The sequence below is a fragment of the Furipterus horrens genome, unplaced genomic scaffold (genome assembly GCF_987537825.1).
Source record: "Furipterus horrens unplaced genomic scaffold, mFurHor1.1.pri manual_scaffold_4, whole genome shotgun sequence".
In the NCBI taxonomy this organism is placed as follows: Eukaryota; Metazoa; Chordata; class Mammalia; order Chiroptera; family Furipteridae; genus Furipterus; species Furipterus horrens.
The window spans coordinates 84,908,342-84,935,232 of record NW_028327174.1 but is presented as its reverse complement, the minus strand read 5'-3'; the positions used below and the strand labels follow the sequence as shown (position 1 = coordinate 84,935,232).

At 37.0% G+C, this 26,891-nt stretch overlaps 1 long non-coding RNA gene across 1 annotated transcript in view; it reads left to right on the top strand.

Moving 5' to 3' along the window:
• LOC150012319 (uncharacterized) overlaps nucleotides 1-20,525 on the top strand; it is a 59,131-nt gene extending 38,606 nt beyond the window's left edge. The window contains exons 5-6 of the long non-coding RNA XR_016510738.1: nucleotides 9,047-9,185; nucleotides 20,455-20,525. This is a non-coding gene — a long non-coding RNA (uncharacterized LOC150012319). The remainder of the gene's footprint in view (nucleotides 1-9,046; nucleotides 9,186-20,454) is intronic.
• The last annotated feature ends 6,366 nt before the right edge of the window (nucleotides 20,526-26,891 follow it).

The following is a 26,891-nucleotide window of genomic DNA, read 5'->3' as shown; positions in this document are numbered from 1 at the left end:
GGGACAACTGTAATTGAAAAACAAAATAAAAATTCTATATATAAAAAAAGTTCATGTCTCCTTCTATCACCATTTATCTTCTATTTACCTGCTCCTACTTCCTCTATCCCCCTTTCCCTCTGATAATCAACATACTGTTGTCTGCGTCTATGAGGATTTTTTTTTTTTTTTGCTTAATCTCGTCACCTTTATCACCCACATCCCCAGCCCCCTCTGCCCTCTGACAGCTGTTAGACTGTTCTCTGTGCCTATTAATCTGTTTCTATTTTTTGTGTTAGTTTATTTTGTTCATTATATTCCTCAGAAGGTAAAGGGATAAATGGTGTTGGAAGGAGACTTGACTTGGGGTGGTGAACACACAATACAATATACAAATAATGTATATAGAATTGGAAACCTGAAACCTTTATACTTTTATTAACTAAAGTCACCCCAATAAATTTAATAAAAATTAAAAAATAAATAAAACTTCATATCTCTTCTAAAAATTAATATTTAAAAATTTTCTAAACTTTAATTCTCAGTTTCAGTTCTTATATTTAAAAGCAGTTGTTTATTATTGGTCTTATAATTTTTAATCAGATTCCACTAATAGAAGAGACAAACCCATGAACCTTGAAAACAATGAGTGCAAATGAAGTTAAAGAAAGTATTGGTGTTTGGAACACTAGAGGTCAGCAGTGTCACATAAATACAAAATGAATGGAGGAAGCATTCACAGTAACATATTTTGTTTGGGCACATTTATCTCTGATTTACCGATGCTGGCAATAGGTGACTTTAGAAATAAAAATAAATAAAGCATAACCTTTTTATTGAGGGCACTTTGAATAAAGAAAAAATCCTTTATTTCAGTTTTTGAAGATCCAGAGAAGATATAAGGTGGCCTGGTGGCTTCTATAGTATTTGAAAATAAAAGTATAAAAAATAGATGGAACAGAGGACATTCTAGGGCATATTTTTCTCTGGATGTCTTTGCTGAAATCATGTTGGCAGCAATGAGTTACATTAGGATAGAGAAGAGAAAAGCCCAGGTTGCCCCAGTTCAAATCCTATATCGCTCCCAGGGGCCAGGCTGCACCTTTGGTATATGTGTCTCCTAAGAAAGGTGAAATTACAGCTTGAGGCCCTACTTAAATCAGCTGTTGCATTTGGGGCCTGTAAAGTCAGGAATGCTTGAGTCTGGGATAGTCACCTTCCTTTCCTCAGGGAATAGAGGAGGATACAAGACATAAAACAAGAAATAAATAGTGCATAAAGGAAGGAAGTGCAGAGTGGAAATAAAACTAATAAAAGTTTAAAATCTGCCAGAAAGGATAAGAAAAAAAAGAACAATTTATTTTAATACTAGTGATAGGGATAAGTGAACTGCCAGGAGCTAACATACTAGATTTAAATTTGGAGGGAGGGTGGAGAAATTTTGTTATTTTGATAAATAAGGTAAAAAAAATGTGTGTGTGTATGAGAGAGAGACAGAGACTGAGACAGAGCGAGGGAAACAGAATATCTGTTTAGGTACTGCTGTATCATTTCTTGAACTGCTCTTTATAGATACAGAAATATATTCAATCAGGATATGTTTCTTGACAATAGTTATTTAAAAATATGATGCTTATAGAATAACATTATTATGTGTCAAAATTGCTGCCTCATTTTCTCTGTGGAATAGAGAATGATATAAATGTTTATATCTTTTCATAGAAACACAGGACTAATGCATCATAATTTATTTCCCTGAAACCTTGAAGGACAATGGGGTAAATGGACTAAAAAACTATTGGCATTAAGGTCAATTAGGCACACATGCTTACCAAGTACATAAATACAAGCCATTAATGGCACCCACTTGGGCCTCCCCTTTTATTGTTACTTCATTCATCTGTGAGATCAGTCTTTGCTCCTTTCAGCCACAGTCTCCCATCTCTTCTAGACAAAGGACTTTGGCTAGGACCTCAGGTGTTGAAAAATTTTGTTCTCCTTACTCCTTCTTGGATCACTAAAGCCATCCTTCTGTCTTTTCTTCCATCCTTTCTTAATTTCACCTTCCCTCCTTTTCTCTGCTCCTTCTTTCCTCATTTCCTCCCTCCCTTCTTCCTTTTCTCTTTCCTTATCCGCGCCCCACTTCTTCTGGTTTTCAATGAGTTCCTATTAAGCTCACTACAGTATATGGCAGGCACTATGCTGGATGGTAAGGTCAGACACCTGAAGAAGACACATAGGACCTACCACCAAAAAACTCAGGATCAGTGAGATAAATATGAGGGCAAATAAAGCGTTGTTCAATAAATGTATCAAAATAATTTGCATTTTCTCAATGTAAAAGCTCATAACTCACAGAAGTAGAATATATAATACTATTTCCACTTTATATATATGATCGAAGGATTAGAGAAGTCAAATGATACCTATACAAGTCCATAATTTTCAAACAAATAGTGAATAGGTTGCTTCAAGTGTTGATGTTGCTGTTTCTGAAATTACCATGCTACCACTTCATTCTCACTCTTTGTTATTTTGTTTTCATGGTTCTACAGGACACACATCAAATCTTTTCTTGTGACTCCTATTTTACTTCTAGCTCCTTTGTGTTGCCTTCATTACTAGAGCTCTTTCTCAAACATTCCTGTAGTTAGTATAGTATTTTTGTTGTTGCTGTTATTGTTATTTTTGTTTCTTCAGTGAGGAATTGAATGATAGTTCTTTCCCTATCTATTTTCCAACTCATCAATTCAATATAGGATGCTTTCAGTGGTACAAATTAACTACAAGGGGAGGCTATAATATGTAGAATTTTATAAAATAATTTAAGCACCATTTTTCAATATAATAAACTGCTGGATCTTTGTTCACTTTTGGGATATAGTTTCAAGACTTCTGAATGCATTTGAATATTTAAATTAAAACAGCAATATTTAAAATAACTTGTAATTAGAATTTACAAAGGTAAAATATTTGAGAAGACAACTAAATTACATCAATATATTAAAGAAAATATCCTGTAATTTACTAACTTTCTGTAGGGAAATCTGGACCATTATAACCAAGAATGTGAATCTGGTATAAAATATCTTCTTATTGTTACCTGTCTCACTACCATTAACATTATGCTTTCTTGTTCCATCATTGTTAAAATTAATATGAACTGGTGTCAGGCTTCCAATCTGGCAGGTAAAGAGCTAAGAAATTGCTACTTCAGCCTAAACAACAAGTAAAGTTGAACAACTGTCCTTGAATTCATCAGAGAAGTGAAGTCACAAGGCAAACTGTGTCCCTCAAATTGGAAAGACAGATAAGCAGATACAGAGAATCACAACCTACCAGAGTGGAATCTCATTAGCAGGATTATTGTTATAGCGATTAATATAGTTGTTCTGAACTATTTCTGTGCTCACACATAGGACAAGGTTGCCAAATCAGATTCACAGGAATCGGAGATCTTACCTGGTATTAATGTTTGCTACACAATAATGAGAATGAAGGCCATGAAAAGGCTTAGATGAAGCAGAGAAGGGTCTGGGACATAAAGAAAAGTTCACAAGGTTCTTCCTTCCCATGTCAGATATGCCCCTCTGGCCGAGATCAGATGAAGTCCCTGGGTGTGGTTTGCTAGACATGTCATACTGTAGGGAGTTCCATGATTCTGAAACATTTTTATTTTATAGCCCATAGAATTATGTAGTTCATTTGACATCTTTCAAGGATCCATGCCTCCTAGATCCTACGTCTTATTCACTGCAGTTAATCCTTAGCCAGGGATATCAGGGAAATCTGTAAAATGTAAGGGCATTTCAGAGATAACATTTTTTCTTTCTAGTATACAATAGTTACCCAGATTTCCAACTGACTGGAAATTTAAATTTACTGGTTCACCTACTTTTATTTTCCTCAATCATATCCCCCATGAAGGAGGTGAAAGTATTCCAGTTTACTCTTTCAGCTACTTCACAATTTTATAACTACATTGCAAGAGACACAGATAGATCAATGTATTTTATGTACATTGCCAAAGCCTTTTTTGGATAAGGCTGAAGGAAAGAGTATAAGATCATTTGTACTTTATAGCATTCCTGTATTTTTTAAGCTGCCTTTTTTGCACTAGGGATATTGAGGCTTGGAGAAAATTTAGAGACTGATGAATTTACACAGCTCATGAGGAGTCAAGGTGGGACCACGGGAGTAACATCTAAGTTTTGTGTCTGTCTCTGTGTCGAAAGGTTTTTCTGTTTTTGTTTTTCTAACTCGAGCTTCCTCCCCAGGCAGTAAGTGCAGTTCTTTGGCCACACTTTAACTAAACTTTGCTGAGATCCACCTGCTTCTGTTGATGGTGCACTTGTGACAAATGGAGATGTGATAATTAGTAGAACAAACACAGAAAAGTTGACTTTTAATCTCTCCTATAATTCCTAGTCTTAAATTTCACTGTGGTAATCTCAACAATTGGCTTTGGGAGGAATAAATTGAAGGCTAAAGAAAGGAGAATTATTTTAAGAGTTTATAAAATTAGAGTAGAAGGACTTGAAAAATTCACTTTTTTTCAACTCATTCTTATGAATTACTTCCCAGATTCACCATCTTATTAAACAAACTGCTATCTGTGTGAGCTGAGAAGTGTTCAAAAAATGAAAAGAACAGACCCTGTTTCTTGATCTGTCTGGCAAGTTTAATAATCAAAATCAATAGGGGTGTGTGTATGTATGAACAACATCAAAATTAATCTTTAAAAATTTTGAAAAGAAACAAGAACTACAATAACTAAAACATACTTGACAAAGGTTAAAAAGATGTACAGTCCTGGATTAAGGTAGAATAAATGCATGGAAATGTCTCCAAAGTTTCTACACTGTGAAATTTTTTAGGATAATGATCTGTCTTACTTATTTATATATCCCTAATGACTAGCATAATGCCTGGCTCATGGCAGGCTTTCAACTTTGTAATACTGGAATCTTTTTAGCACTCATGATGTATTCATCTGGGTTTTCTCTTGTATGAGCAGGAACAAGCCAGTCAATGGTCTCCTGTGATTATTCATAAAGGAAGTGAGGGTAAAATGGTTTAATAAGCTTTTAAATCAATTTCTTAGCTGGAAGTTTTGTTCACTTTTCCCCTAATATCCTAAGTATAAATGAACACTTTCAGTTTCCAAAAATATTACCTTATATGTGCTTTTAAACCTAATAAAACAATCAATAAAATTTCTTACGTGTGTATAGTGCATTACATTATAAAATGGTTTCTTTGTGTGATTTCTCCTTTAGTTTCTACAACTGACCAAAGTAAGGATATTTATTATTCCTTACTTTGGGCAAACCCAAATTTAGATATGCCAGTTGACTTGCCTCATCCTACACCTCTCCTATATAAAGACCTAGCACTCAAATACAGGTTTTATACATTATTTTAAGTAAGCTACATATGAAGACAGTTGTATTGTTAAAATTAAAGGTTAAACTTGCTTATTTCATTGGAAATTATAAAAATATATAAAGAAGATAATTAAAGATTTTAATAATCTCACAGTTTGGAGATGACTGCTAAGATCTTGACTTATCTCTTCCCGTGTGTTCCCTGTATGTGTGCATATCGTTTTACAGTTAAAGATCACACAATAGATTCTATTTTGTTTTTATTCTCTTTATGTCTGTATCATTTCTGTTTGGAACCATTGACTAAACCTCTATAGGCAATTTTTCATTACTATGGGGACTAGAATAATAAACCTTGATTATTATACAAAAGAGATGAGCTGAAAGGCTTTGCATTTCAGAATTAATTGCTGTCACTATGCAGTATAGCTTACTTTGTGTCAGGCTTTATTGCAAGTGCTTTACATGCATTAATTAATTTACCCCTTACATCAACCTTATAAGGTAGGTACTGTTATTATCACCATTTTACATAGGCAAGAAAAAAAAAAGGCACATAATTGATTATCTTACCAAAGTTTCAATAGATAGTAAGTAAAAGGGCTGAAAGTTGAATCTGAGCTAAATCCAAAGTTCATGTTCTTAATTAACAAACCCAGCTGCTTCCCAGAGTCTTGACTCTCCCTTAAGGAGAATCTTCTGAAAAAGTGAATAGCTGTGGGATTTTAAATTATGGTCACCCATGACCTAGCTCAAATTGGAGAGAGTAGAGTAGCTGGCAGAGTGGCCTTCCTTCCAAGTGTACCAACTTCTGTAACCATTGCACTATCATAAATATTTAGTATTGACATAAATAATGCTGTAATAAATGTGTTAAAATTTCACATTTTAGAGCAAGAATTTTATAAACTGATAAGCAATCCCTCAGTCATAATGTAGAGAAACAGAAGCCTCACACAACAAATTATAAACAGCCAACTCATTTATATCATATTCAAGAATATGAAGCATTTACTTATATTGATAAACTAAATATAACCCCTGGCTGCTGTGGCTCAGTGGCTTGAACATCGGCCTGTGAGCAAAGTGTCGCTGGTTCAATTCCCAGTCGGAGAACATGACTAGGTTGCAAGTCAGGTCCCCAGTTGGAGGCACAAGTGAAAGGCAACCACACAGTGATGTTTCTCTCCCTCTCTTCCTCCTTTCCCCTCTCTCTAAAAATAAAATAAACAAATTATTTAAAAAATAATAATAAAAAAATAAACATAGAATTTATTCTGTGGGTAATTGATTTGGAAGGGAGATAAGAGAGCTTCCTAGGGATGCTGAAATATTCTATATCATGATCTGGGTGGTATCTATGGGGATATATTCATATTTTAAAATATATCAAGATGTACACTTAGGATTTATACTCTTAACTATTGGAATCTAATACCTAAAAAAAGATGAATAAACAAATAGAGGTCATATATTCAGATCCCACCCCCCACCCCCAGATTAAAGAAGTTTATTCTTTCTGTCATTCTTTTCCATCTCATGGTTCAAAGGTATAAATCAAGCCAGGAGTTGTAAACTTTGCCCTGTGGGCCACATCTGGTGTGCTGCCTGTATTTGTAAATAAAATTGTATTGGAACACAACAACACTCATATACTTAATGTGTTGCAGACACTGCTTTCATGCTACAGAGGGAGAATTGAGCAGTATAAAAGAGACTGTATGGCCCAAGAAGCCTAAAATTCTCAGTGTCTGGCTATTTACACAAAGACTTTGCTGAGTTATGGTCAAGATGACCTTTTGGTGCCCTTCTAATACTGAGATTTTGACTGCATGATTGAGTCTAGGACATTTTCTTCTGGAAACTTCTCCAAAACTAATGCCAATATCTCTTAAGATTTATTTTTTCTCAAGAGTAAGTAAGAGAACCATAGACAAAGTATTTTGAGTATAAGCATTTCCAAGATACTTACATGGGTAGTTTGAGTAAAACTTAGGCCATGACTCAAATGAAAAGTGTTATTCTTTGTACAGGAAGGAAGACAATGAAACCCACAACAGAAGGACATGGAGCTGGAATTTTATTCCTATTAGTTTTTAGAATATGAAGGGAAAAATTGGGAGGGAAACCACCCTGAGAAATTTTCTATCCCCGTCTCTGCAATGTTTCAAATCTGAACATTGGCTAATGCTTAATGTTGCTTACTTTGAGGCTGTCAGTACCTGCTGTTTAATTTGAGGCATTATAAAAGTTGTCAGCTCGCTCTGGATATAACTGCGGCAGAATAAACAGCCTCATAAGGCTAGTACTTATGTGCTTTTATTGTATTATTCATTCCTTCAGTTTCTCTCCACTCTCTGGTAGTTTCACAGGAGTTCAGAGTATCTAGTCCTAGCCCTTTATTAATGTTGCCAGTAGGCAAGCCCCAGAGACTGCTGTTTTAAGAAAGCATTACCGGAGCAATCATAATATAACTCTTCAGAGTTTCCAGAGGCTTTGTTTGTTTGTTTTGTTTTTAATTTTGCTTGGCTCTTTTTCCCCTTTGCTCTGTAGAAATTGCAGTTTGCCATTTCATGCTGCTACTTACATTTTCTCCCTGCTGACACTTAGAATTAAGGTTGTTATGAAGTTACCATTCTGGGTAGGTAGAGCCTTTCTAGCAACTTGCTGTTCACAGGGCAGAAATCAGGAACTATAGCAGAGGCCACACAATTCCTTTGTTGTCATTTCAGACATATTGAGCACTGTCAATGTACTGAGCATGCAAACAGATTTCCTACTCTCTACAGGCTTACAGTATTGGCCTTTGAAAACATACAAGCTCTTGGGAAAAACAAGGAAGTTAAAATCAGTAAAAGTGGTAATATTAACAAACTCAAAAAATAGAGTCCACTAATGTACAAGTAAAAGCATCTGAGAAATTAATTATCCAGCTCTAACACCATGACCTGTAACTCCCATTTGCTCTATCAGAACCCCGCACACAAGCTTGTGTTCTTTACTTTTTCTACAGTCTGATAATTCATCATTCAGTCGTGTTTCCCCTGGTCCTTGGCTAAACAGGATTAGCAGGCCACACCTCTCAGAATGGGTGCTGCTGCTTAGTTGTGCTGCCATTTTTGAATTCAGGGAAGGAGTCCCACTGAGCTGTCTCCCAGACTTAGGAGAGGATGCCATTCAGAGAGCTGATATCACCGAAGCTGGTTCTGTAATTCTGGGGAAACTGAAAACTGGATTCAATTGCTGCTGTGGGAAGGATTGTCCCCTGCCAGGGTGAAGATGTGTTCTTGGGTTGATGCTCCCAGGAGACTTTGTCAGACAGGAATCTCAGAGGAAATGCACAGGGAAGACATGGAAAGGGGCCTGCCTCCCTTTTTGTCTCTAGCTTCCCAGTCTTCCTCTATCTCCCTAGGAAAAGAAATTCAAGGATGAAGAAGCCTTTCTGATATCGTGCTCACAGAAACCATAGCAGCTGGGAAGCTTACCAGAAGCAAACAGAGAACAGGAAAAAGCAAACCCCTGTCTCTTCCTCTAACCTAGTAGTCTCCTTTTAGCTCCCATCATTGTCAAAAGCTTAAAAGTCAACAGGCTGTGTACAAAAATGTGATTTTCATAGTGAGAGATAGTAATTTAATAAATGGTGTAATTATTTTCTCCACAAAGCTCTGTTCTACTTTCAGTGGTTGTATTGAAGTAATGATGGGTCCTAAGAAGTATACAATATTTTTCTAATGTGCTATGGACCATTACACTATTCAAGAGTGAAGGAAAGAAAGGAGAAAGAAGACAGCTTTTGAGGAGGGAACTGTGGATAATGTGGTAAGCATTGACTCTACTTTAATTTGGGACACTGTTGTAAAGAAGTTGTCCCCACCTCCCAAACATCATGTAGTTTCTCTGTACTATTTATCCTGTTGCTTAAACCCTCTGCAATGCTCTGGGTGGCACATGCTACATAAAATACCTAGGACAAGCTGAGTATTTTTTATTAAGAAAGGCATGGTGAGCATATGCGTGCAATTCTCCTCCATGCATGGAAGCCTCAATGTGGTTTCTGTTTTTTACTGGCTAATGCTACACAGTTGGCTGTCATCTGGGATGTCAGTTGGTGGAGCCTGCAAATGGCTCTACTTCCTTATTTCCTACAGGCAGCATTTGTAATGATGTGATTATGTGCCCAGAATTCAAGCTGAGAAAAAAAGAAAAAACCCATGAGCTGAGTTGCCTTATGCTTTATTGAGATTAGGAGATAATGGGTTCACTGGCAACTATTATTTGCTACAGATAATAATAAAAAGACCCTTGTGTGCCATCCTAGGGGTGAAAATAAAGAGGAGGAAAGTGTAATTAAATCAATAGGCCAAACTTAAAAAACAAACCTTCTGCAATATATCACCTCAAGCATTGAAAAGAAATAATACACCATAGAAAAATAACAAAATTAAAGTTACAGGACACCAGATCCATTCATCAGCATTAAGAAATAGGTAATTGCACTCTTCTGTTAATATTAATTTTTAGAAAAATCAATGCCATGTTTTTATAATAGCATAAATACTTTGAGATATGCATGGTAATAATTGATTCTTAAATATACATTTCTTTAAAAAACTTTCTTTTTTATTTCAATCTCTAAGTTCATTAATATCGCTATTTTATTTTTATTTTTTTCACATCCTTGGAATGAAATTGGCCATGTTGTATATCTTTAAGCACTTAAGAAAAATACAGTTGAGTGTGAATCTTGTCTCAGGCACTTAGAAATGAGTTACCTTGCTTAAAACATATGAATAAGTCCAAAATTTAGTTTTTCTTCTAAAATGCAGACAAGAATAGTTTTAGGGAAGTTAATTACTTTAACATCCTCACTTTCCCATATATACCACCAAAATATTAGCTATCATTATTATTAGCTAGTATTATATAATAATAATAATATTATTATTATTATTGCCCTGGCTGGTTTGGCTCAGTGGATTGAGCGTCGGCCTGCGAGCTAAGTGTCGCTGGTTCGATCTTCCAGTCAGGGCACATCAGAGAAGGAAAACTCTGACTCCAAAAAACCTCCGCTGCCTTGCGGCATACCTCTTCAGGGGAAAGGCTAAGGGAGTAAACCCCGACAGAAAATCCGGAGCCGGAGTCCCTAAGGCGGTTTGACGTTGTAGTCAACACCGGCAACTCCTGCGGCGCACCTGAAGCCAAGCTGTATTGACTTCGTCTTTCCCTTGGACCCTTCAGCTGCGAAGAGAGGGAGGGTCTGCTGCATGGGCAACAGCAGACCCTCCATATCACCCTGCCCAGGCTCTGTAGCTTCAGCTTCACTGGAGAGGACACTCCAGCGTCATCACAAGATGTCGATTCAACACGGGAGGAGACAGATACTGTGTCACTCCCGAGTTGGACTGCACAGCCATTCTCGGCGGTGCAGATAGACTCTTAAGAAGCTACACCATTGTCTCTCGAGACGGACGGCTGCCGACGACGACGATTATTATTATATTGATCACTATTAGTATTACAATTAATCATAGAAAGCATTTTTATGGTTTTTTAGCTATATTTATTATGTCTTAGAATCTAATTTACACTTGTAGACTAAAAGCATTACTTGCTTTTCTTACCTATTGTCTTGCCTGAAGGATCAGCAAGCTGGAGAAAACAAGACTCTATTAAGGGAATTAAGCATGAGGTTATTCCACAGCTGCTCTGCAAAATGCCAACACATCAGTGGGCAACATGTCTTTAGTTTGAACTTACATGCTGGAGTGGTGCTCACTGTGAGCAAAATCAGTTTGCATGTCTGAGGCAACACCATGGTGGTCAAGAAAGCATTTAAAATTCAAACTACATCATCTAGCATTTGACAATACAAATGGAACAACTTTGCATTCCTATATACTAACAATAATATGGGAAATTATTTAAAATAATACTTAATTGGTATGACTATTGAGGAACACTGCTCTTTTGTTAGATCAATACTCAAGAATTTGGGACTTCCAGTCAAGATGGTGACATAGGTAAATATGCTTTGCCTCCTTGCACAACCATAGAAATAATTACAACCAGATATCAAAAACAAATAACCAGAACTGTCAGAAAATTGAGCTATATGGAAGTCCGACAACCAAGGATTTAAAGAAGACACATTAATCTGGATAGGTAGGAGGGGAGGAGTCACAGAGCCTGAGTGAAGTGGTGTGACTCAGACAAGCAGCGGAAGTGGCAGAATGGAGGGTCTCACATTCACGAGTCATGGATAAAAATCATGAGGAATACCCTAGGAGCAAGTGATCCCAGCTCCAGACCAGACCACACAGCACAGGGTTCCAGTACCAGGAAGATAAACCTCCATTACCTCTGTCCGTAAAAACCAGTGGGGATTGCAGTGGCAGAAGAAACTGACAGATTTTTGCCACTTAAAAGGCCTGCATAGTCTTAGAAAGTATGCAAACACCAGGGCAGCAATTGGAAGGGCACCTATTGCACACAGGAAGTGGGTGAAGTGCCTGGAAGTGGGGCAAATGCTGGGCAATCTGCCAGAAGCCAGGTAGTGGCATTGTCCTCTCTTTGAGCCCCCCACCACAAACAGAATCACAAATAGGTGAAGCAGGTGGCCCCACCATGGCAATTACCTAAGCTCTGCCCCACACAATTTACAGGTGTCTTTGCTACATAGCCGATGCTACGAAGACAGGGAGTCAAAGCGGCCCTACCTAGTATACAGAAACAAACACAGGGAGGTTGTCAAATTGTGAAGGCAAAGAAATATGGCCAAAATGAAAGAACAGAACAAAACCCCAGAAGAAGAATGAAATGAAATGGAGATAGCCAACCTAAAAAATGTAGAGTTTAAACACTGGTGATAAGGATGCTCAGAGAACTCATAGAGTATGGCAAAAAAAGTAAAGGAAGAAATGAAGGTTACACAAAGTGAAATAAAGAAAAATACAGTAGTCCCTCCCTAGATCGCTGTTCACTTATCGCAGCCTCACTGTATCACAGGATTTTTAAAAATATTATATTTAATTATTTATTGTGGATTTTTCACTATATCGCGGGATTTTGCAGTACTGTATATGTATGTTGTTAAAGTTATGTAGGTTTAAGAGTGTAGAATATGTTTAAGAACATAATTAGTGTTTATAAAAGTGTGGAAAAGGTTAAGAAGGGAGTGGGAAAGGTTAATAAGGGACTGGGAATGGTTTATACATGTGTGGGAAGGGTTTATAAAGCCTTAAAATATATATAAATACTAAAATAAATGTAAGGTTCCTACTTCGTGGATTTTCACCTATTGCAGGGGGGTCTAAAATGTAATACCCATGATAAGTGAGGGAATACTGCACAGAGAGACTCAACAGTGATGGGAAGGAAGCCAGGATTTAAATCAATGATTTGAAACAAAGGGAAGAAATAAACGTTCTACCAGAATAGAATGAAGAAACAAGTATATTAAAAAATGAGGAGAGAAACCTCTAGGACAACTTTAAACATACCAACATCTGCATTGTAGGGGTGCCAGAAAGAGAAGAGGAAGATCAAATAATTTAAAACTTATCTGAAACAATAATGAAAGAAAACTTCCCTAATTTGGTGAAGGAAATAGACATACAAGTCTAAGAAGCACAGAAATTCCCAAACAAGTTGGATCCAAAAAGGACCACACCAAGACACAGCATAATTAAAGTGCCAAAGGTTAAAGATAAAGAGAGAATCTTGAAAGCAGCAAGAGAAAAGCAGAGAGTTAACCTACGAAGCAGTTTCCATAAGACTATCAGCTGATTTCTCAAAAGAAACTTTGCAAGCAAGAAAGGACTGGCAAGAAGTATTCAAAGTGATGAAAAACAAGGACCTACAACCTAGATTACTGTATCCAGTGAAGCTATTGTTTAGAATGGAAGAGCAGATAAAGTGCTTCCCAGATAAAGTAAAACTAAAGAAATTCATCATCACCAAGACATTATTACAGGAAATATTAAAGGAACTTAAGAAAAAGAAGATCAAAACTATGAACATTAAAATGAGAGCAAACAGACAACTATCAACAACTGAATCTAAAAAAATAAAAACAAACTAAGCAAACAACCAGAATAGAAACAGAATCACAGGGGATCATTTTGGGGGTTATCAGCTGGGAGGAGGAAGGGGTAAAATGAAGGAAATTGTGCAGGGATCAAGAAACATAATTGGTAAGGAACAAAATAGACAGGGGGATGTTAAGTATAGTATAGGAAAGGGAGAAGTCAAAGGACTTACATGCACAACCCATGGACATGAACTAAGTGGGTGGGGGATGGGGGGAACTGCTGGTGGGAAGAAGGATAATGGGCAGAAGGGGGCAAAGGGAGAAAATTGGGACAACTGTAACAGCATAATCAATAAAATATACTTTAAAAATGAATGTGAACTTTCAGCACTAAAGATAAGTGAAATATTCCTAATTTAGTCCTAGTAACTGCCCAGGATACTTCTATAACTAATGGGATTTCTGTGAGTGATTTGAACAGGCTTTTGATCTCTCTGAATAATAACACACCTGGGACTATATAGGAAAAATAGAATTTGAAGACACATTTGGCAAAGTTACAATGTAAAATACTTTGGAAAAATTTTCTAAGGTTTTGGTGAAATTGTATTAATCTCTTTCTTGAAATGTCAAATAACTGTGACATGTTGAAATGATGTGCTTCATTTGAACCACTTGCAAGTGAACTTCCAGGACTCTAGCATCTGCTCATGTGCCAAAACTATGACTAATACCTGCTGTTGATGTTGCTGGGAAAGAATGTCATTTTTGGGCATATTTTCTTGGTAATTAAAGAATATCTTCAAACTCACAGTCCATAGAGGGTAATTTTCCTTTCAAGTCTATTTCTCTACTTGGAGCAAATACCTAATTTATAATAAATGCATGTTAGTGAATACAATTATTTTATAACCCCAGTACTTATATCTAAGAGCAAATTACCCCTCTGAAAGGCAATGTTCAAATGTTTTTGTTTTTATTTTTAATAAATTGTAATGATAATTATGTAAACAATGTAATCTTTTCAAAATGATCTTATCTCTTTAATGACTTTTTCTTAATTCAGGTGTGGTGGACAGATCTTAAGATTACTCTACCACCCAAGCCATGTTGGGGAACTACATGGCAAGAAACTGGGAAATATGGGTGGCTGACCTCTGGCCAAACATCAGCAAAAACTGATGCTTTTAGTTCTGTAACCACGAGGAAGTGAAGGTTGTCAAACCCCACGAAAGTAGGGAAGTAGATCTTTTCCTAGTTTCCAAATAAGAACATAGCCCTGGCTGACAGTTTTCATCCATATAAAGTCTTAAACCTGGGAAACCATGTTTAAATTCCCAATCCACAGAAATAGATGTGTGTTGTTTTAAGCCACTCAGGTTGTGATATCATTACATAACAAAAGAAAATTAATACAATAGGTGGCTGTCATCAAAGGCTGAATTACTACCCTAGCTTCTTAATTAATCTCTTTGGTTATAAACTTGGTTCTACTCTAAGTTATTCTCTACAGTTGCTGTTCTTTCTAAAACAAATATCTGATTATGTCACTGCCTTCTCTGAATCTATCCAGTGACTCCAAATACCTTCTGAAGATCCTTCCTTATCAGTTTTCTATATCCCTCTCCTACCTATTTTTGCCTGCAATGGAAGAGCTTTTTCAGTCTTGCACATGCTCTATTTATTTCACATTTACATTTCAGTTCTCAACAAAGGTATGGCTTCCTAAATTTAAGTCATAAGCTTCTTCTATTTACTACTGTAAAACTATACTTTAACATTGAATTTATCACAGTTTTTTATAATTGACTATTTTCTTGTGTATCTCTCCTGTCAACTAAATACTTCTAGGGAGAGAAAACTTGTTCATCACAAATTTCCACACATAACATAATGGCTATCATATATTATATAGTTAATAAATATCTCATGACTGAAGGTTGTATATGTTTCTGAACTAGAAGGAGTGATGCACAAATCTCCACTGAACTGATCTATATTGCATAATTGGGACATAACTGATTTATAGTTATGACCATTGTCTCATTTATTTGGTTTGATTAGTCAAAATCAGTAGTTCTTAATTTTGCCAGAGTTCAAGTCCTGTCATTATAGATACTTGTTTAGAATGCAAATATTTGTTCCTATCTGATATCCACTGTTTGCAGAACCTAGGAATATATTATTTTAACCAATACTCTTTACAACTCTTATAATTTAACAAAGCTGGAAACACTGGTTTAAAATGATTGAACATTACTGACTATTGCACCACTGAGTTTTACCTACTGACTGTAGTCTGCCTGTACAGCCAATTAAATCAAGCCACATTAATTACCAACTGTCACTAAAATTGTCCAGATCTGAGCTCTGATGACTTGTCCTTGGCTCAGAAGTTGATTTTCTGTTTTCCCACAGCTTAGCTTCCAGAACCCTTCATGTCTTCACTTGTGTTGACTACCTCTTGGCCCCATGCCACCATTTAAAGGTGGCCATTGCTTGGTATTGACTCATTTTTTATCTCCCTTGCTACTAATTTACACCTAAATTGAACCTTAGGTCAATGAATCCCTTCACTTCCCAGGATAACATTTTCTAATTATTTCATACCCAGGTGTTCGTGAGTCACAAAACAGCAATTCCTGTGAGAATATGTTGTAACTATATATAAAAACATTTATCACATTTTAAGTAAATGCAAGATTTTTTGAATGTTCAATTATTGTCTCATCTCAGGGAATTTAAATGAATAAGTAAAATAGAGGCACAATTAACTATTCCACGTGTTCCATAGAACATAACAACAAGTTCCTTCAGAGATAGAAAACATATTATTGTTGCCATTTCTAACAATTACATACTATCTTATTCTCTCATAGCCTGGTGTTGGGTGGGCAGCAGGGAGCTACATATCCAATGTGGATTCCATGTTTTAGGCGGTTTCAAATCTCAATTCCATTCATTACTAATTGGACCATTCTGGGCAAGTGACCTAACTGCACTGCACCTTGATTTTTCTCATCTGTAGAAATGGGGATAATAGGGTTTTTATTGTGAAAAGATAAGCTTCGATATAAGTAAACTGGTTAAGGAAGTGTTTGATACATAGTCTGTGCACAGTTTATATTGAGTTTAGAAATGCAAGGGTATGATGCAAAAATCAATTTTGTTAGCAATTTAAAACTAGTGATTTGAGGTCAGTTGTAAAAATTGTACTGCTACTTCTCATCAGGGGAGAGAATATTAGTAAGTGAACTACAGTGTTTGTTACTTCATTTTTCTATTATAAAATGAAAATGAACTAAGTAATTTATAACATCTATCTATCTCTAATATTCCTTGGTTTTCTATCATAGAGCAGAGGTTCTTATCCATTTTTAAAGGATTTTATTTATTTATTTTTAGAGAGAGGGGAAAGGAGTGAGCGAAAGAAACATTGATGTGTAAAATATCAATTGGTTGCCTCTCCCATGCCCCCCAACTGGGGACCTGGTCTGCAACCCAGGCATGTGGTCTGACATGGAATCAAACCAGCTACTTTTTGGTTTGTGGGATCATGCTCAACTTACTGAGCCACATCAGACAGGGCTTACACAATTTTTGACACCTCAGAATAATTGCAAAGGAAAAAGTATATTGACATGTAGTTAGTGAAACACCAAAATATTTTGTATAGTAATATTTATGATTTCAGTAGCACATTCTATAATAATTATTATTGTAACTTTAAAGTAGTGGAAAGAATAAATAATAGCTTAGGTTCTCAATTGTGATTTCAGACATTATTAATACTACTGTGGTTTTTGTCTACATTAATAATTGCAGAAAATTACAAATTTCAGTTAGAATTTAACAATAATAAAAATATAATTATTTTCCCTGCCTTAGCCCATAAACTTCCTTTTATTTATGGACCTCTTGGAACTTCATTGACTACAGATTAATAACTCTTATTATAGAGCTCTGTTTTAGGAAATCAATAAAAAAAACATAACAATCATCTACATCTTTGCTTTACTTACAGCACTTTGTTAAAAATGATTGTAACAAAATCACTTTGAGACATTTAAATATATAGATGATTCCCCACTTGCTCTGGACCTGCTGAATCAGAATGGTTTGCATGGGCCCTGGGAATCTGTATTTCTAAAAGCTCCCAAGATTATTTTGGTGCAGTTAGCTCTCACCATGTCAATGATTCATATTAGGGAACCACCCTTATTTAGTACCTGACTAAATGCCTTACACAAATTACATCCTCAATAAATGATTAGGTATTTGAATGAGAGAAACTCATATAAAAGGAGTTTACATTTAGAAACACTAATGAACAAACAAACAAACGAACGTTCTCCCTTAAATACGACAAAAAGTTCCAAACAAAAAAGTTTCATCTGTAAGTTATTTTTAATAACATTATATTTGAAGACATTTTCCATGGCTCTTATATAATACTTCTTAATATAAATTGCTCTTAGAATTTAGAGACAGAAAAATTTTAACTCCTCAGAGGGACAATTGTGATTCTATTTATAACATAAAAACCAGGTAGTTTTTACTTGATTAAATAGAATTGACTGGAGGTGGTGAGATACAATAGGTAGAGCTACTATTTTGTACATTATACCAGTTGCATTACAAATGTCATTGTGAAGGGTGACCTGGAAGAATCAGTCAAATATAATTATTTTAACCTTGGCATCAAATCATCACTAGCTGGTCTCTTGGATCAAAAGTTCAGGTATATTCATCCCCCCAATAGCATAGGAGAATACATTTGTTGAGAAGATCCCCAAAGAAACTATACGTTTTCTATGAGATGATTTACTTAAATATTAATCTGTGTCTATATATTTCAAATTAACATTAGCTAAGATATGACTATTTATCTATACTGCTTGTGCAAGTTGACTAAAAAGAGTGCTCTAATTAATCACAAATCCTTCACAGATGGATTGAAAAACTTTTTTATCTTCTCCCAAGGACATTTTTTTCATTAGTTTTAGATAAAGGGAGAAAAGGATAGAAAGAGAGAGAAACATTGATGTGAGAAAGAAACATCAATTTGTTGACTTCCATACTCATCCAGACAGGGATCAAACCTGCAACCTAGATATGGGCCCTGACTGGGAATTGAACCCTCAACCGTTCTGGGAAAGATGTTCCAACCAACTGAGCCACACTGGCCAGGGCTGAAAAACTTCTTTTTAAATTTTTAAAAAAATTATTAATCTTAAAGAGAGAGAGGAAGGGAGAGACAGAGAGAGAAACATCAATTTGTTGTTCCACTTACTTATATATTTATTGGCTGATTCTTGTATGTGCCCTGACCAGAGATCAAACCCTCAACCATGGGTTCAGGTCAAAACTCTAACCAACCCAGCTACCTGGCCAGGGCTGAAAAACTCTTCTTACCATGACTAGTGAGAGCCACTGCCTTAGGTTTTACCCTTTCCTTTTCTTCTGTAACATTTACTTTGTCTGTTATGTAATACACTGATTCTCCTTGGTTGAATTCAGGAGCTCTCTAAGTTACTTTGAATTTTTTCACAGTCCTTTAGCTCAAGACCACATCATTATAATTTCACGATTCTTGTACAGCCTTTCCTCTTCTTGAACTCCTGTATGTATCTTACCACTTTGTTCCTTTATTTTTTTGCTTAAACTCTCAAAGGTGCAATTTCACATTTTATTATTACCTAGCTCCCTCTGAACTAATCTTAGACATACCAGTTCTTTAATAAACTGTGTTTGTGGACATACAACAAAAAGACATCAACCTAGTTGTCACTTCCACCAGGATTCTTAGTTGGCAGCTAAAGCACAGGTTAGGGTTCCTTGACCATGAGCAATAGCAACTAATTTCAGCTAGTATAAGCATAACAGAATTTATAGAGTTCTCAGAAATGACCATTAGGGAAACAGTATTGAAGGTTATGGAAGCAGGGATCATTTGCTTTGCTTCAGTAGGGATGAATAATGAATTTCAAATGTTTCTTCTGTGTTTGTGATACTAACTCAAGATGTATGTTCTGGAAAAGAGCAGCTAATTAGTTGAGCCAAGCTAATACACTCATGCCCTGAATTAACTGGGCTGTGAAAAGAGAGAACTTAAATGTTTTCATTTCTGTACTGTGAGTCAGACATCTGAATTTAGCATTCCACCAATACTCAACAGAGAGGTAATTCTCAAAAGGAAAACCCAGGAGCTTTAGTAAGGAAGACTAAAGTGTGAGTCTTCAAAAACACAAATGTCCACTATGTTTTGGTTTCTAATTGCTCCCATGGTATTCTGTGCTTCCTTATTCATGGCATTTAACATGTTATCTTGCCTGTTCTGTAAGTATTTCACTGGGTCCTAAATTCTGAGAGGACGAAGACTATGTTTGTTTTGTTTATGATGTCTTGCATCTTCTGGACACAGCATTTGGTATGTATAATAAATAAATGCTAAATAAACAATAAGATTTTTTGGGTAAATTTGACTAAAGTAATTATATTACTATGCATCTTTGGCAAAAGCAGAAATCCTACTTCAAATACACTTAAAATTAACAATGAAAATTTATTGTCATATAACTTAAATGAGCAGGTATCACCCAGGACCAGTTTCTTTCTCTCAGCTCAGCCTTATACATGGTTTTCATTTCTTTAGTAATTGTTTTTGTACAGTCTTGAAATGATTGCCAAGAGCTATCAAAACTATGCATGACTTTAAAAAAAAATGTTGATATGACAAAAGAGACAGGTTCAGATCCAGAATTCCTGGTACAGGGTTGAGGGGAATATTCCTTTATACAGTAGGCTGATCATTAAATTCTTCGCCCAGTAGGAGGCAATACAGCTCATTTTTTGAGAGTGGCACTAGGGTTGAAGTCCATTTTACTGGATCTATTTCATGTCTCTATAATTTAGGAGGCAGGGAAGGTTTCTGGTGAGACTACCAACAAACATTCATATCACCAGTCAAGTTTTACGGCCACACACTTAAATCTTTTGGGTATTACTCCATCCTATAGACGGTGCTGTCATTCTGTCTCAACTGCTATTCTTTTTCAGGATCCTAGAAGAGCTTACTAACAAGATTCTTCTGTGTGATTCAGAAGACTTTTACTCTGGAAAAATAGATCTTTTCTGTAAGTTTGCTGTTTTCTCTTTTTATTCATTCTTCTTTGCCATGTCAGGCTGATGGAAATGGCAAGCAAACATCTACTCCTATCAAAGGTTGTCCAGGCTCTCAATCCTTAATTCCCACAACTACAGTTTGGTTTTGCTGACACATTTATGGACAGTGATGTACTAAACCAGGGAAAAGAAAAAGACAGCTGAAATATCTTTTTGTCTAACACCCCAAAGCCTTTATGTATTTCTCTTTAAGTAAGAAAAAAATCCAGAAGGAAATTTTCTAGAGGTGTTCCAACAGATACATTTATCAAAATACCATATACTGTATTGGTCTTTCTAAGGTGTTAATGGAGTGCAGCATTTAACCAATTCACCATCCTCATCCTCACTTGTTGGCATCTTATCTATTGCCTATTATGTGTTATTATTCATCATCTGTTTATTTTAAAACACTACGTTAGGCACTTGTCCATCATTAGTAAAGCACTTGCTTCTTGCTATTCTCCGAGAACATCTAGAAAGTAATTTCTTATCTATAGGGCATCATGTGTGAGAAATCTATTTCATATAATATTTGCATTATCCTAATTAAATGCCAAATACTTGAGAGCCCAAGTTGTGACTACAGAAAGGTCTTATAAATACATTTAGTGAAATGCCACCTCACACAAGCACACTAGTTTCTAAATACTCCCATTGTGAAGAATAAAAATTAACTTCCTTTTTATTTGGTAGACAGTGTAACATCCTGCTATAGCCTTAAATATGTTCTTAACTAATAAATTGTTGTTAAGGGACTTCTAAAGTTGTTTTGCCCTAAAACTGATGTTTTAGCAAATCTGAGGAGTGACTTTTAACGTGTTATTTATCCAGACATTTATTTTAACATTGAAATAATATTCAAAGGAATGTCATAACTTTAAATAGTCAATACATTTCAAAACATAGTTCAACGCAAGCAAAGGGCTGGATTTTTGTCTGTTAAAAACTAAGAACTTATTGAAAGACAACTGACATTTTAGACTCAAGATTTTTCTGAGTATAAAAAAGCATTTTCTACATGCAAACAGTGTTCAATATCTGTTTCAGGCTTTAATTTTCTTTTGCCTTTTTGTTTTCTTTGTTTCTTTGTTTGTGTCTTTCTTTCTTTTTTCATCTAGAAATCAATGATCCCCAAGAATTTGTCAATGGGTTTCTCTCTTCCTTTAAGCAGGAGACTTTAAACAGATTTGCTTTTTCCACACTTACTTTATCTTTCATGGAGACAGCTAGGTTTCTGCAATTGGCAGCTAGCATGAATATATTGTGATCATATGAAAAAGTCTGTGAACATTTCCAGAAATCAGAGTGTTCTAAGTTGAAAATAATTACATTTTGGAGATCAAAGGGAAGTGGTTCTTAATATAATAAAATGTCTTTGCAATGTGTCCATTTCGTTATATATTTAAAAAATACATGTATCATGAAATTTTATGGCATCTGAATGAAAATATCCTGTGAATTCTGAGCTATGTCTTCTGTCTTTATAATGGCTCACTAGAAACATTTTTAAGGGTTTATTTATAACAATACTAATAAGTGAAGTGCAACTTAAATAGATATCTTTGATCAATGATGAGACCAACCATTGCATTTCCACTTTCTGCAAAAACAGTTTTTCCTTTCAGTTTATGTGTAATGTCCCTGTTCTTTCTAGATTTCATGTCTCACAGGGCCTTTTATTACCCTTTCTTGTAATACTCCTATTTGTGGTTGCCCACAAAATACGACATGGGACCAACCCCCTACACCCAAAATTGTTTTTTCTTTTGTTTAATGTGAAGACTGAAGATGCCACATATGCACCAAGAGAGTATGGAAAAGTTTATTACTCACATAATGATACTAGTCTGGAATGGCTTGAGCAAGAGAATGGATGACAGTTTTGGTTTTTATTGTGTATAGAGGGGCAGGGTTGTGGTGAGAGTTCTGTGTATGGCTCTGAGTTTATGTGGTTTGACCTTCCCCAATGACACCAAGAGAAGGGGTACCTGGGCCTTCTTATTGTCTTGCCCAGGTGGAAAAAAAGAAAGGGAGGGATAGAGGTGGGGCTTGACAGATTTCAGTGTTCAAACATCAGAAATGGAGGGAGACTCTTTATTGGTCTAAATGAAATTCTGTTTTCATTGATTCAAATTTTAAAAAGGAATTAAAAACATTTAAGAGGTTAAAAACCAAATTATTATGGGAACTTGTTTAGGTTTTAAAAAACATTTTTAATATTTAAAAACATCAGTTCAGACTTATAGAAAGGCTGACTACTAAAAAGCCCAGTCTTTATCTCACATCATTCTTCCCAACTCTTCCCTCCAAGAGCCCTTAGGTAAAGGTATATGTGGGAGTCAGAGCTGGTACTTTTTGCCCTGCTATTCCGCTTTCTAATGTCTACCTCTTTAGCTCCTCTTCTGCTCCATGAACAGCTGCCATTCCCTCTCCCACAGTGGCTGCCTCTATTACTACTTTGGCATTACCAGTTTTCCCCAATTCCCTGACCTCTATGGCTTTTTGGCAAGAAAACATCTTCTACTTCTCGATACTTGTTCATTTTATTTAGAGTTTCCCATTGGCAGAACTGTTGAGCCTCTAGATATACTTTTATCTGCCTCCCTTACACTTGAGCTCTCTTTCCATCTTTACCAGGGATGTGGGGTGAAATAAATGGTATCAAAGGGTGGTGGATCAGATATTAAGTGGCATGTCATGTTGCATGTGGAATCACTCTTTCACATTCCATTACTTGCTCTCCAATATCACTCATTTTTCCAGACATTTTTTACTCTTGTACTCTTTTTATTTACTGAGCTCTTCTTTTTCCTTTCTTTCTAAATCAGCTTCCATTGAAGTTTTCAGTCCATTAGGCAGGTATTTACCTACCTATACTTCATTTATAAGCTGTGTTTAACTTTTGTACCCATAGGACTCTGGGGCCCCAGGCAAGTCTTGGGTGTGACTGAAAAATTTATGAATCCCTGAACATTCTGTGACATGAAAAAGAGAAACTGTCAAAATAGACTATGAGATAGAAAAATAATAAAGTAGACTTCCGGCCAAGATGGAGGCTTAGACGGACACGCTAGGTCTCCCTCTACAACTAGAGAGGAATACAACTACTTCAAAACAAAGGATAACTAGAAATTCCAGAAAATAAAACTACACGGAAGTCCAACATATGAAGTTATAAACCAGCGGTGCCATTTGGGCAGGTAAGAGTTAAAGAGGGCAGTGCTGTTTGCGGTCGCACCCGGAGCGGCGGGGGGCGAGGAATCCGGGATCCGTCAAGCCCCTGGCGGTGCGCGACCCCGGCGCTGGGGAGAGCGGCCGCCGCATCGCCTTGAACAGTGAGGCCCAGGGGGGCGGGAGGACGGATCCCGGTCTCCTAGCTGAATAACTGTGTGAATCCATCTTGGACCCCCGCCCCCAAAGAAAGCACCACAGGGCTGCGAAATAGGTCGTGGACAGGCGCCGGTCGCTGAATTGTGACGCGTACACAGGCACTGCCCCCGACAGCCGGCCCAAGAAAACAAAACGCATCTGTCAAAATGAGGCAGACAACTATAGAAATCCCGGTGGCACAACTCACCAGGCAGCAGATAGAGAACCTGACAGATGAACAGATAAGAAACCTGTCAGAGGCTCAGTTCTGGGCCATTGTTATCAAGTGGCTTACAGAATTCACAAAAGAGCAGGAAAAAGATAAGAAAGAAGCGAAAAACATTCATAACGAAAGGAACAAAACCACATACGAGACAGATGGTGAGGAAAAGAAATCCAGAGTTCATTTCAACAAACTGGAATATGGAGAAGGAACAAGCAGTCAACCAATGCAGAGAGAGGAAATGGGAAGCAACAATGAGAGGATCAGAAACATCTGGGACAGCTATAAAAGGCCCAACATAAGAATCATTGGTTTGCCAGAGAGTGAGGAAGATGAACTAGAACTTGAAAAATTGAGTGAAAATATAATAAAGGAGAACTTCCCAGACTTGGGGAAGGGAATAGACTTGCAGGTCCAGGAAGCAAGGAGAGTTCCCAAGAGACTGGACCCAGGGAGAACCACTCCAAGACACATTATAATCAAAATGTCAAAAATTAAAGATAAAGAGAGAATCTTAAAAGCAGCAAGAGAGAAGAAAAGAATTATGTACAAAGGGGTCCCAATTAGACTATCAGCTGACTTCTCAAGGGAGACCCTACAGGCAAGAAGGGACTGGCAAGAAATATTCAAAGTAATGAAAATCCAAAACCTACAACCACGAATACTCTATCCAGCGAAATTGTCATTCAGAATAGAAGGACAGAGAAAGTGTTTCCAGGACAAAATAAAACTGAAAGAGTTCATTAGATCCAAACCACTGTTATATGAGATGTTAAAGGGACTGGTTTAAAAAACAGAAGCTAGGGAGATGAAACAAAGGCAAACTAAACAGGCAACGAGAGTGGAAAAGGAACTGTGGGTACGGGAAGCATATTGGGGGGAGGTCAACAGGGAGGGGGAGTGGGGAGAGGGAGGGAGATGATATAGGAATTGGGGATCATGGTAGGAGGGAATGGAATAGACGGAGAGAGGTTGGGAGGAACTGTATGCACAACTAATGGACATAATCTAAAAGGGGGGGACAACTGGAGGGAGGGGGGCCACCGGGTGGAGGGGAGCAGAGGGAAGGGAAATTGGCACAAATGTAATATTTTAATCAATAAAACACATTAAATCTGAAAAAAAAAAAGAAAAATAATAAAGTAGGTAGGTTATAGAAATCAAGTAAAAATGTGTTTATGAAAGATGAGCTATGTTGAGGCAGGAGATAGCACAGAAAGAACTCTGAAATTGTGCTGCTGTTGCTGGCCAGCAGCTAGCATCCTGGTCACCAAGCAACACGTTTTAGCACTTAGGTAGCATCTAGGAATGAGCAGCCAGAGAGGAAATAAAGGCATGGTCCTCATTATTGCAATCTAGCAAAAAACAATATAGGAGGCTAAAAGCAAAGGAAGGCATGTCTCACCCATTGACACAGTAGTCCTGAGCCTGGTTCAATAAGGCTGCTGGGCATTCCAAACAGCAAGCAAAACTATAGATAGTTCAGAGTGGGGCTGGGCCCTTGAACGTCTGTGTGTGTCACCTGCACTAGCTGGGAAAAGGAAAACCTTGAGACTGTGTATTCATCCTAAGGCCTGGACAGGGAAGGGAAGGAGGACCACAGTGCCCGAAGAAAAAGCCCATAAAACAACCTTGGTTAACTGCCTGCCTTCCATCACACATGCAAAATGAACAAGTAGCGTCTGGAGTAAGATAAGGATTCTGGCTAACAGACCCCCACACATACCTACGTTTGGGTAGTCACATCTCCCTGGGGAAAGCTGTCACTGCCTTTACCCATCAATCAATATGTAACTCCCTCATCCCCATCCCTTGGCAACTATATAACTTCTCAGAACAAAGGTCTCTCTCTCTCTCTCTCTCTCTCTCTCTCTCTCTCTCTCTCTCTCTCTCTCTCAGCTCTTTTGTCACATGTGGGGCCCCTGGCCACCCAGCCCCCTGGCCTCTGGCCACCCCTCTCTCTTTTTGGCCACCTGACCTCTGGCCACCTGGCTTCTGGCCACCCAAGTGTTGGTCACTGGCCTCTGGTCACCCTGTTCTTGCCACCCTTGCTTGTGCTCTCCCATTAGAATTTAACACTAATACACTGCCTGCATGCTATAGGCTTGCTGATCTGTAATTTGTCACTGCATTGATAAGAAGAATGGTTTCTCTTGTTAACAATGTCAAATGTAGTGATAGACTGAGTAGAATGAGGCCTGAGCATTGAGAAAGTTTGTTGAAGTAGAGGTCATTTCTAAACTTGGATATTGGCATTTTTAGTGAGTTTTGAAAATAAGTCCTTATGAAAAGTGTTCAAGTGAGAATAAGAAGAGAGAGAGTAGAGACTGCTGAATATAAACAATAGTTCTAAGATCAAAGAATTTCTGCTGTGTGAGGAGGAAAGGAGAAAGAGGGGGGCTGAGGGGGAGAGAGAGACAGACAGAGAGACAGAGATCAGTATGCATTGTAAAGGCAATGGATTTGAGTAGTAAAAAGGGAGTAAGATTGATGGCATAGGTGAAGGGGTTGGCCTTAGAGAGGAACATGAATCGTTTATCCATTGTAACAGGAAGGAAAGCGGAGAAAACAGAGAAATAGGGACAGATGTTGGCAGTTTGGTGGTAAGCACTAAGGGGTTCTCTACTGAGTAATTCCATTTCACAGTGAAATAAAAAGCAAGTCACTAGCATATACTTATATTTAGGTTGAAGGTATATAGTTTACAACATCATTTGAATTAAAATCTTCAAAACAT